Raw genomic sequence first — 12,841 nt, forward strand, 5'->3', positions numbered from 1 at the left:
TCGTTTCATAAATTGACTTAATGCAGTATCAGCATTATTTTTATTCCCATCATTTTCGTCTTTTCATCTATACGATATGTTATACACACTGCATGTGTTCCTTATGAAACGCCCACCGGAGGAAGTTTCATAGGTGTACTTTCGAACCGCTTTGTTCGCACAGCCTACATGAACAGATACATTAGACTCTCCAGATTAGAGAATGAGAATGAAAATATTGGAAATGAAGGAACGAAAAAACACCCGGAGAAAGCCTCATTTCATTGACGTCTGTTTATGTTTCCGTTGGAGCGAAAGAAATGGGGCGACAGTCCGAAGTGACAAAGATTGAGGAGATTTCTCGGGCTGCAACGTCAATGCCGATCTTATCTGTTGTCCAGGGGTCCACTGCACTCTCGAAGATCCTTTTAATTAGTCCCCCAGGTTTGGAAGTTTGAGCATCACTTCATCCGCTCCCTCCACTTTGTCGTGGGACTATCTCACTGACGATGAGTGTCTTCCTATCGCCAGCGGAAAGATAAACCACCAGCCAACGAAAAATCCTAATCTCGTTGGTAATAACAGCGATTTGTTAGGAAAGTTGGTGTGAGCCTCTAATTTAGGGTCTTTAGGTAATTTTTCTCCAAGTGTTCCTGGAATAGAATACGGAATAGTAAACTATTCCGGAAAGCGAAAGGTAGTGAGAATTACTGACACAGACGGTCAATGTGCGCTGTTAGAAAATTACTCTTGAAATTTTAAGTGAAAAAGCTTGAAATTTTTAACAACGACAAAGTTACGTGGGTTTTCTGTATATTTCGTCATTGACGAATCAATTAATTTGGTGGCACGTCTTTTCAATTAGGCGATATTTCAATTACGACACTTCAACTGAAATTTTCAATTACAACATATCAACTAGTTTTTGTGAAATTACGATATTTTTTAGAATTAGCCGAAATTTTTTCAATTTTCATTTTTTTTATTCTTTGCTTTTCAACAGACAACGTAATGCAACTCAATTTAACCACTAAACTAATACATTAATGATTAATATCATACAAAGGCTCAATTTGTTTTTCTATTCACAATTATAAGAGATCGATAATTTAGTATTAATAGTTGATTCGATAATATTTGTTTTATTCTTTGCTTTTCAACAGATAATGTAATCCAACTCAATTTAACCACTGAACTAATACATTAATGATTAATATCATACAAAGATTCAATTTGTTTTTATATTAACAATTACAAAAGATCAATAATTTAGTATGAATAGTTGTTTTTTTAAGGATTTTCCATTCTTTAATATTTTGTTTGAATTGTTGACGTTTTTAGAGATTTAGGGAATGCAGTCTTCAATTAGGCGACATTTCAATTAACGACAATAATTAATAATAATTTCATCGATTTGGTGTGTATTTAAATCTGAGCAGTTAATTTCTTAAATATTCAAGTTATTCTTGATTTGCAGGTCCACACAGCACTGAAACACCTTGCAAATTTTAAAAATTCAAGCAATAACTTTTTTGAATTCTCAATTGAGTGAAAATTGAACTGTATGTGATGTTGAATTTTCACGGTGAGTTTAGAAATTCAAGCATTCATTGAAAAATCAATGATTGTTCAATATGAAAAACTCAATTTTCTTGAATTTGAAATTGAATTCAACCTCACAACATCGAAAATTCAGCTGACGCTATCACTGAAATTTCAAGAAATTTCTAACAGTGTCAAGACGGGGAAAAAAGTTTGGATTTCAGAAATTTTTAGTTGAAATTAAGAGGAAAAAATGGGAGACAGAGGAGAAATTTTCTCTTTTGTAATTTTTCGTAATCGAACAGTTCATTTTATGAGCAAAACGGAGAGAGAAGTTGCGTAGAAATTGTCTGTAAAATTGCTCGAATTTTAGTATGCGAAAAGATAATACCAACTAGTTGTTGAAAAAATGAATTACCAAAAAGTTGTTGAATTCCAACAACTATTTAATTAAAATTCAGAAAAAGATTTTTCAATTTCATTCCACAACCATTTGTTAAATTTTCAATAAACGTTCGTCGATTTATTTGATGGATTAAATTTAACAAGAAATTGTAGATTATTGCGGAAATATCTTCTAGGGGAGAAATTGATCGATTGTCAAGATATAAATGATTGCGGGATTGTTTCTAAATGTATATATGCCCTCACCATCTAGTTTGATGTCAAAATTGATTGAATGAAATTGAAAAATCTTTTTTGAATTTTAATTAATTAGTTGTTAAATTTCACCAACTAGTTGTTGAAATTCAACAACTGGTTGGTAATTTATTTTTTCAACAACTAGTTGTTAAACTTCATCAAATAATTTTCTCCGTGCAGAATCAATTTTTAAGATATTAATAATTGCGGGATTGTTTCCAAATGTACATATGCCCTCACCATCTAGTTTGGTAGTTAAAATTGATTGAATGAAATTGAAAAATCTTTTTTGAATTTTAATTAATTAGTTGTTAAATTTCACCAACTAGTTGTTGAAAAAATGAATTACCAAAAAGTTGTTGAATTTCAACAACTAGTTGGTAAAATTCATCAAATAATTTTCTCCGTGCAGAATCAATTTTCAAGATATTAATAATTGCGGGATTGTTTCCAAATGTACATATGCCCTCACCATCTAGTTTGGTAGTTAAAATTGATTCAATGAAATTGAAAAATCTTTTTTGAATTTTAATTAATTAGTTGTTAAATTTCACCAACTAGTTGTTGAAAAAATGAATTACCAACTAGTTGTTGAATTTCAACAACTAGTTGGTAAAATTCATCAAATAATTTTCTCCGTGCAGAATCAATTTTCAAGATATTAATAATTGCGGGATTGTTTCCAAATGTACATATGCCCTCACCATCTAGTTTGGTAGTTAAAATTGATTCAATGAAATTGAAAAATCTTTTTTGAATTTTAATTAATTAGTTGTTAAATTTCACCAACTAGTTGTTGAAATTCAACAACTGGTAGTTAATTTATTTTTTCAACAACTAGTTGGTGAAACTCAGCAAATATTTTTCTGCATGTTATGATATGCGTTGATTTGTTTACTCAATACTTTAGTATTTTTGCTTTTGAACGGAATCATTGTATTCGTCAAATTTGAAATTTACCATTTTTTGGAAGAGGATAACCAATTTTTGCGTCAGGTATGACGATTACTTGACTTGTTTGGCAATCTTTTTTCAAATTTATCCTCCGCGTGGAATCGTTGAGCAGAATTTCCTATTCCGTTGAATTCATGCGCCATTCAAGTTTCCTTGAAATACCAAAGGCAATGTGAGTTTCCTGCAGGTGGATTACCCTTTTTTTCCATAAATGATTGTCATTCCAATTAGTGTATGACAGGCTTAATGACTGAGATTTACGTGAATGTATCTCTCACCGCAGCGCAAGTTGTAACTGATTTCTAGAACACGCTGTTACCTGCCATGAATAACTTGTTGTAATCAAAAAGATATTTCCTCCAATTAAATGAAAAAGGAAGTAAATAAATCTGCATAATCACCGGGAATTAGGAGTTTTAGAATCACAGAATCATATGTGTCATTAAATTCTCATGCTTCACAGCGCAAAAAAGTCCCTCAATAGCAATAATAATAATGACACGAGAGCATGAATGAGTATGAATGTGGCTTAAGGTGGAGAGAGATTGAAATACAAAAAATCAACTTCCTGATGTTGATATCCTCCCCCAGTTATAGTCCATAATACCCCGGGAAATATAAACTAATATCAAATGTAATATCTTAGCCTGTCGTAAAGACTGAAGTCAAAAGGGGGTTAACGCCGGCATTTTACAAATACGTTGTATACCCACTGGTTTGGTAATAAAGTTCACAATTTAATGAGCCCACCGTGAATGTTGTCCAAGTCCGAACAACAGCGAAAAAAACGAAATATGATAAAAGAAGGTCAAGAGAAGAAACGAAAGTTCGTAACAACGTTGGAGGAGGTATTATCGGGGAAATATCGGGGGAGGGTTTCTCTGGTGAAGAGATTAAGCGGAATAAAGGGTGAATTATCTAGCGACTTTGACGTGTAATAACGGAGAAGAGCAAACAATTGAGGGTATTTTATTCTTTATGTATCTGAGGACTTTTTAAGGATTGATTTTGTTGTTTATGAAATGTTTTGCTTCCGAATGGAAGTACATGGAGAGAAATTTTTGATAAAAATTACCCTACCGTTCTATAAAAGTGTATCATGAGTCATCGGTTCTTCATTTCTATCCCGAAATTTAGTAAAAATTAATATATTAATTAATATATTAATTAATATATGATGATCAAATTTTATTCTACGTAAGAGACATTTTATCCCGACGCATAATAAATTTTACCCTTCCAGTCCAGTAATTTTTATGTAGATAACAACGAAAATTCAAGAAAAGTTGGTAAATTTTACTCTACCGGCACGCTAATTTTTATTTTTATCAGGATAAAATTTCTCTAACGTAGAATAAAATTTGATCATCATATTGTAGAGATCAACTCAGATAATAATTATCAGGAAAAATAGGGGCGATTTATTATTTCCAATCTTACATACGGATAAAGACACAAAACAAATCACAACAACCCTTAGTAACCATTCGAACCACATCATTCTCATTCTCATTCCAAGGGAGGGGAAGTGGATAGTTTAAATAACTCAATCGTAACAACATATTAATAGAGTAAAAATTACTGTAGCGGTAGGGTAAAATTTACCAACCGTTCTAGAATTTGTTGTTATCTACATAAAAATCATTGGACTGGAAGGGTAAAATTTATTATGCGTCAGGATAAAATTTCTCTGACGTAAAATAAAATTTGATCATCATATATTCATTTTTACTAAATTTTGGGAGAGAAATAAAGAAACGATGACTCATGATACACTTTTATAGAACGGTAGGGTAATTTTTATCAAAAATTTCTCTCCGTGTATTATATTCGTCAAATGAGAAATTTACAATTTCTTTGAGTGAGGATCACTAATTTTGGTGTCAGGGATTCATATATGCTATTTTTGGACCACGTCCGGATGTAAGTAGGTGTGCGTGTGTGTAACTGATCGTTTTTTGACGATTACTGAAAAAATAATTGTTTAAATGAATTCAATTGTGGGTTAAAATATTCTTACCAAAGCTGTCTTGACCAAGTTCGATCATGGGAATGATTGCATCATCTGTCTTTGAAAAAATTTATTTTGAAACCAAATCGTCAGTTTTTGACTCTAATATTCCGACCCTCATTTTTTAACCTCCACTTTTTGACCCTTATATTTTTATACTTAGTGTCTGACCCTTATATTACACTTGAGAGCGCTTGTTACAACCTGGGCTGATACGGAATAATCATCCTTGAATATCCTTATGAAGTATGTTATACATAAAATATGCTTAAATCAAGTATATTTTATACTCGAATATACTTGAATCAAGTGTATTTTATTCTTCAATCAGGTTTACGTATATACTTGATTCTGGTATCGAAGATATTCAATGCAAGTATATTTTTTTCCGCATGCACGGAGAGAACTGTTCAGTACAAATTACGGAACTCAGTTCGCTCACCGATTATGGAATCGACTCAGAAAATTTAAGTGACAGTATCGTAACTTTTCACAGGAGATTCAGGTAAAATGAAGGAACGCTCTGTAAAAATTACGTGAGAGTTCCGTAAAATTTCCTACCACATTTCGCTCCGGAATTACGGGAAAGATGTGTAATTTTTATTGAATATTTCTCTCCGTGTGAGAAATTCGTTTAATTTGAAATTCAGGAAAATTTAAAATGTCATCTTCGTTCTCCCCAATGTTGCAATCCTGAAATGTCCTTCTAAATTGTCCACGCAATTTCAATTTTTCTTGCATACGAAAAAATTCCACAGAAATACACTGTTAAAAATTTTCGTCTGAATTTTCCGCACCAAATCGCGCAAATTTTTGTGGTGTTCAAGTCCCACTGAAATTTCAGGAAATCTTGTCATTGAAAAATCAAATATTCCATTGATTTTCTGTTTAAATAATCTAAAAATCTATAAAATACATGATTTGTCAGTTCAATTATTCTCTGAAAATTCTAAAAAATCAGAGAAAAAATCAGGAAAATTCAGAGAAAGATTTAAAATTCATGTCATTTTCTTCCTGAATATTCATGTTCGACTGAAAATTCAATCAAGTTGTGATATTGTCATCTCAATCCCACTTACAAATCATGAATTTTCATTAATTCTACCTAAAACTAGAAATTTCGTAACCATTTTTCTCTGAAAATCTGATTCAATGTCACTCTTATGAGAATTACTATCATATTTTCCATGAAATTTCAAAAAATTTCTAGCAGTTTACCCAACGAATTTGCTACAAAATTCTATTGGATTTTCTGGATAAGCTTGACCGATTCTCTATAAAAAAAACGTGCTCTCAAGCTACCAAAGTTCAATAGAATTGTTGATCGAATTCGCCAAGTTTTTCTGTGAAATATCTTCACAGAAAAAGTCTTGTGGTTTTATCACTCGGTTTCTTTTTTCCGGGCGTTAATAATGAAACTTCTTGGACACACGTCCCCAATATAATATTCAACAAACGCACCATAAATACCGGCATTAGATGAATGATGAAGCGATAGTTTGCTTTGTAGAATAATAATCCTTACGGTTGGAGCTCGAAAAACCCGCCTCTTTATTCTTCGTATAAGAAAACGCGTTGTCTGTTCACCGCAGCCCACGTGAACGAACCACTTAGCCAGGTTCTCTAATCCTTATCTATGTATATCGGGATTATACGCGATTCAATGTGTGCGATGAGACCGACACAACGAAGAATGTTCTACCCCGGGCAAATAAATCCTATCATTTCGGGTGCTTTGTGTGGGGCCCATGCGAGGTTTAATTGAAAGACAACAATCTCAATGACTGCAGTCCGTTGGGCACCAATCACGAGGGTTAATAGGTGTGTCTTGACACAGCACCTGAAGCCAAACCCGCGGTTTTGAGGTTTCGCTTCGGTGGATTTGCCGATTGGATACACTGACTCGCCGTTATAAACTTCATGTTAACTCTGTTCGTTACACAGTGTCAAAAGAACAATAAATACTGTGTGCGGAGCATCTTCACGGGTTGTTGGTGGGTTTGATCGGAAACACTGGATTGGAGAAAACAGTAAATCTGATCGGAATCATTGATTGCTGGGTCATCTCGAATTTCTCTACACTGTTAGAAATTGTTTGAAATTTCGTGGAGAATTTTTCCCATCTAAATTTCAGGCTATAGAATTCCACTATTCGACTGTTGTTTTATATAGTCAATACGGCATTCAACTGAGAATTTTCTGGGACAGGATTTTAGCCAATCGCAGCGCAGTATTCGAGGTAACAATACTTTTTTATTATCAAATTTTTTCGGGAATTGCACACTAGCGTCTGGAAATTACATCTGATAATTTTTCATGTTGATATATATGTGAAAAACAAAAGATTTCCTGGTCGAGTGAGCCCCTCATTTGAACTGACAGATGGATTTTGTCTTATAGTGCAATTCTCGTGGCCAAAATTTGGATGGAAAAATTCTCCTCCGAATACCACCCGAGCTTCAAAATTAATCAGGTATTTCCCTCCAGGTTCCTTGCATAGAAATGAACTCGTCAATTTTTCACGGAAAAATTTTCATGATTCGCACTCGTGATTTTTTAACCTGAAAAACTTGACTCTTGTGTTTGTTTGTAACGAACCTTTCGGGAAATTCCTAATAATTTTGAAGCTCTTGTGGTATTACATACGAAGATTAGGGGAATTTAGGGGAAAAATAGTTACGAAATTTCAAGTTTTGAGTAGAATTCACATAGCGGAATAAACCGAATGGTTTGAATGCACTAAATAAAAAAATAAAAAAATGTAGAATTCACGGAAATTTATGAATTTTCAGTGGAACATGAATATTTCAAAACAAAATGACACAAATTTTCAATTTTTCCCTGAATTTTCCTGATTTTTCTGAATTTTCACAGAATAATTGAACTGAAAAATCAAGTATTTTATTGATTTCCAGATCATTTGAACAGAAAATCAATGGAATATTTGATTTTTCAATGACAAGATTTCCTGAAATTTCAGTGGAATTTGAACACGATAAAAATTTCCGGAATTTGGCACCGAAAATTCAGACGAAAATTTTTAACAGTCTAACAACAATCAGTATTGCAAATTTTCAGATTAAACTTCTAGAGATGATGTCGATCAACCTCACGCGATGAAACTGCTATACCTATAAGTGCAAGTTTCATGTTTTCCACTGCATCCTAGAAATCGTTTCATAAGCTCCAAGCCCGCACGAGTCAGGGAGATTCATTTATCACCGATCTTCGATAATGCATCATTCTATTCGAATGGGACCTGTTGAAACTATCATTTTTAGCGGGAGATACGCAAACATTTTCTAGGAAACTCATGTACATACGATTCTGATTGTCGATATGAGTTGATGCTAAAGCTGTGGAAAGAAATCTGTAAGATCTACCCATGTCCCTATTTTTGCCACTAGGATCTTTGACGCAACATATACTGAGAGAAAAAACTACTTTTAACAAAGAAGGTTTACATGATACTAGAAAATATTCTCTTGTCAATTTTAAAAATCGTGAAATCTCCTGATAAATAATTTTGTTGTCAGACTGAGAGAAAAAAGTTATCCAACAGAATGAAATTCTCTTGTTCCGAGAATTTTTAAACGTTCTCAAGACTAGAATTGTTGTCCTTCCCATAAATTCATGTAGTTGACGTTATATCTAAATTTTTTTTTCATCAAGACTTTCATTACATAAAACCTTGCACGAAGAGCACAACACTTGAGATCAATTTTCTTACACTTCAATTGAAAATAAAAGTGTTCGTCGTGCAATCGAAACAAGAATTCCTCAGTTGGAGTTGATGAGTGATCAGATCGAGAAAGTGTGAATTCTCACAATCCATTAAATTCCAGACATAACGCAAACTATATGAATTTATGGGAAGACTTGTGCTAACACTTGAAAATTATCTCGATAAGAGAATCTCCTCCTGTTGAAAGACTTTTTTCTGTAAGTGTGAATACGAAATTATTTACCAGAAGATTTCACGGTTCTATAAATTGACAAGAGAATATTTTCTTGTATCATGAAAACCATCTTTGTCAAAAGTAATTTTTTCTCTCAGGGTATTTATAATAATGATAGGATATACACCATCTTTCCATCCATTTCCCATTTTATAGATGAAATAATGTGATTTTGGTCATTATTATTTGACAATATTACTACTATCCGTTATTTTGCCCTCTGGCATTAACTGGCACCGAAGGATGGCAATAACTGGAACATGGCCTTCCCAAGTGGCAGGAACTGGCACATGGTAGAAACGATTGGTGGTATACGATTCTTCTTGTCGATATAAATTGATGCTAAAGGTGTGGTGAAAAGAAATCTGTAATTGCCATTTCCGATTCGTGCTGGACTACTGGTTATTTTTCTCCCTTTTTATTCCGTGATGTAAAGTAATCGGTGAACGATCGAAAAACGGCTACCTTAAGCCTTTTTTGTGAGATTCTTTTTCCTGATAGCCGGCAGACTCCTCATTAAATGCTGGATTGCTTATGCACACGCAAATATCGACGCACGCGACTCCAACATATTTAATTCTTTTATTCTATTTTCTTCGGGTTTTTACCAGTTTTGAGATTACGATGGTTTTATTTTCGTTGGGTTTACAGATATATTAAGAGGGGAGAATGAGTGGGGTTTTGAACAAGCTCAAGTCACTTTAAAGAGATACGAATGAACACCAAGGGATTAATTTTTTTATTTTAACCCTAGATTGGTCACCATATCAGGGAATACCACAGCGCGTCATTTCTCTTCAATTACCATTGATTGACTTACCAGAAAAATTGACACAAAAAGTTACTTTTTCCATTAAAAAATCAAAAAATGTGTAAAAAATTATATTAGTTTGGAGAACAAAATAATTCACGAAACTCAGAAAGAAAACAAAATATTTCTAAGAGATGAATCATTTTTTCTCATGTTTAATGAAATCGCCCGTTACGCGACGTTGCTCGAGACTCGCAAAACGCGTCCGGGCAGTGTAGAGTGAATTCGGCAACGCTGGAGGCTAAATAACACGATGGCGAATCCCCGCGAGGGTGACCTCCGCGTTTGGTCATCTCCGCGTTTGTTTGTTTCCCGCACAAACATTTGTCTTACGCACTCAAAGTTCATTTTTCATCATTCCGGCCGCAAGGAATTGTCTCTCAATTCTCTGCCTACGGCCGTCATAACAAAAAATACTGTTCGTCATATGGCCAAAAAAAACTTTTCTAGCTCATATGATTGCAGCCCTCGCCTTCGGCTCGGGCTGCAAACTCATATTCGCCAGAAAAGTTTCTTTCGGCCTAGTGACGAAATATACTATTTTCGGCCTAATGACAAAATATACCATTTCACCACACTGTCCGTAAAACGACGTTTTACGGACACTTCATGGCGGCCAAAAATAACACACTCGTTAAAAAATGTTTTTCAGTTTTGTAACGAAAATAGCTTTTTCGACCTAATGACAAAATGTACTAAATTTCTTCCTGAAGACCGTAGGCAGGGATTCGCGGTCGCATAGGGTCCGTAAAGTGCCACTTTACTTTAGGGAGTGATAAATAGTACATTATGTCATTAGGCGATAAAAGTATTATCTGTAACTTTACAATCCGAGCAGAAGGCGAGGATTGCAATCACATTCGTCGAATAACTCTTCGCCGTGTGACATAAAGTTCTTTCCAGCCTTGCGGCAAAAATATACATTACCCCATATCATAGATTCCGTAAATAATTATCCGGAAATGGTCGGTAACACCCATCTCAAAATCGTTCATAATTTTGATGAAATCAAAAAAGGATTATTCATATGGTTTGAATACCATTCACCTCACCTACGAGGCGACACGATATGTGTGACGATGACGGGGATCACGATGTTGATGATGACAAAAAGGATATCAATGTTGCCCGTATAAATACTACCGCATTCCTTTTGAAGAGACGAAGTTTGTTACACACAATTGTAAATACATAGCAGAGCAGGATTATCCCCAGGATTTGTGTCATGTGCCACTGAGATGAGGCTGAGAGAGTAGAATGAATAGAAACGTTGGAGCTTAGTTGTGTCCCATCTAATGGTCAAGAGGATGAGACCAGTTAGGAGATTAAAATTATGGTTACACCGCACGTTGAATTTCTGAGGATTATCTTTGATGTCTTTTATTATGGATCATTCGGGGATCATCTCAACTGAAGAAAGGGAATTCAAAAGTCCATGGGAATTTAGAAAATTTAAGGATGAATTCCTAGGGGAAAAAATTAATGCTATCATCATACAGAAGCACGTAAACGTGAATTACGTTTAAGAAATCGTCTTTAACGTTTTTCAAAACGTATTTTACGCTTGAAATTGAAGCGTAAATTACGCTCAAAATTGCCGTGAATTACGATGATTTTTTTCGTATTTTACATTTATCTGTAATTATATACTTCCCTAATAGGTTTGAATAAAGCGATAGAAATGCGGTGATTTTATATATTGTTGATTTATTATTAAAGTATGTATAAATAATAGAATTAACATTTCAATCCACCGAAAAAGACAGAGAGAAACTAACTGCATTTCATGAAAAAAAAATCATTGTTCAGGAGCTTGATCTAATTATTAATTGATTAAAAATGAGAATGGTATGCATTGTTTACTAATGATTGATCTATTCAATAGTCCTAGGCAAGTGCCAAAATGCTCCTGGAATAGGAAAATTATTTAAATTTACGATCAATCAGTTTTATTTCAAGGATACACTGATAGAAAGGATTAGTTAGTGTTAACGAATGGATTTGGTTGGAGACGAAGGTCTATTCGGTCTCACCAAATGCTCATTCGTTAATAGTTAACAAATGCACATTTGGGAAGCCTTGTTCGACTCGATTTTCACTTTTCAAGTGAACTATTCGTTAACTATTAAAGAATATTCATTTGGGCATATTCAACTCTACCATTCGTTAATAGATAACGAATCTCGTTTGGAATAAATAAATCAGTCTATCAGTGTATTTTCGGTGTTTTGTAAATTTCGTACATAGCAAGAGGAGAATTTGGCCTAGCCTTATTTCTGAAAATAACGACTAGACTAAAATTCTTACAAGAACTTTTTTTAGAGCTATCATTCTGAATAATTTTGCCATCTCCGTCAATTTCAAACTATTCTAAGATAACTCATTGTGAAAAGAAATCATTTAAACTCATTATATTACATTATGAATATTATAGACGAAAATTGATTTGAAGTGAATAATGACCTAATGTGGAAAAAAGCTATTTCACGCGCAAGACTCGATATTTTTTATCTCAAATTAGGCGTAAGAAAATCGTAAAATACGTTCATTAAGATCGTAATTCACGTTTTGATGAACGTAAAATACACTTTTTTAAAGCCTAAATTTCAGCAAAACGTAATTTATGTTTAGGTTTTCCGGTGTGATGAGGTTTTGAGGAAGAAAAGTCAGCGATCGAATTGGCCTCGGCGTTCGTATTAAAATTCAACACCTCAGTCCCTTGATGAAATCGAATACTTTCAATTACTTGCCGACTCCATTGCCGAAAAATCATGCATCCTGCATTTGACTTCGATAAGAACATTCCCGGAATTACTTCTTTAAAAGAATATTGCACATTATGTCATTTTTTATCTGGATACAACAGTACGTTGTATTCAATTCCCCATCAATTCCACTAATTTCACCGTCGAAAGAGAGTTATCAAGCGGACATTTTAGTACT

At 33.8% G+C, this 12,841-nt stretch overlaps 1 protein-coding gene across 2 annotated transcripts in view; it reads left to right on the forward strand.

The window, feature by feature from the left end:
- The window catches only part of LOC107038764 (protein Wnt-7b), an 89,865-nt gene that overhangs the window by 25,806 nt on the left and 51,218 nt on the right, over window positions 1-12,841 (forward strand). The window contains exon 1 of one of the 2 annotated variants that reach the window (XM_015258018.2): window positions 6,934-7,367. The exons of the other annotated variant lie outside the window; for it this stretch is intronic. The gene's annotated coding sequence lies outside the window, so the exon portion shown is untranslated. Of the gene's footprint in view, window positions 1-6,933; window positions 7,368-12,841 lie in introns of those variants that run through there. 2 annotated transcript variants of the gene reach the window in all.

This window comes from Diachasma alloeum, unplaced genomic scaffold (genome assembly GCF_001412515.2).
Source record: "Diachasma alloeum isolate Michigan unplaced genomic scaffold, Dall2.0 Dall_scaffold_00288, whole genome shotgun sequence".
In the NCBI taxonomy this organism is placed as follows: Eukaryota; Metazoa; Arthropoda; class Insecta; order Hymenoptera; family Braconidae; genus Diachasma; species Diachasma alloeum.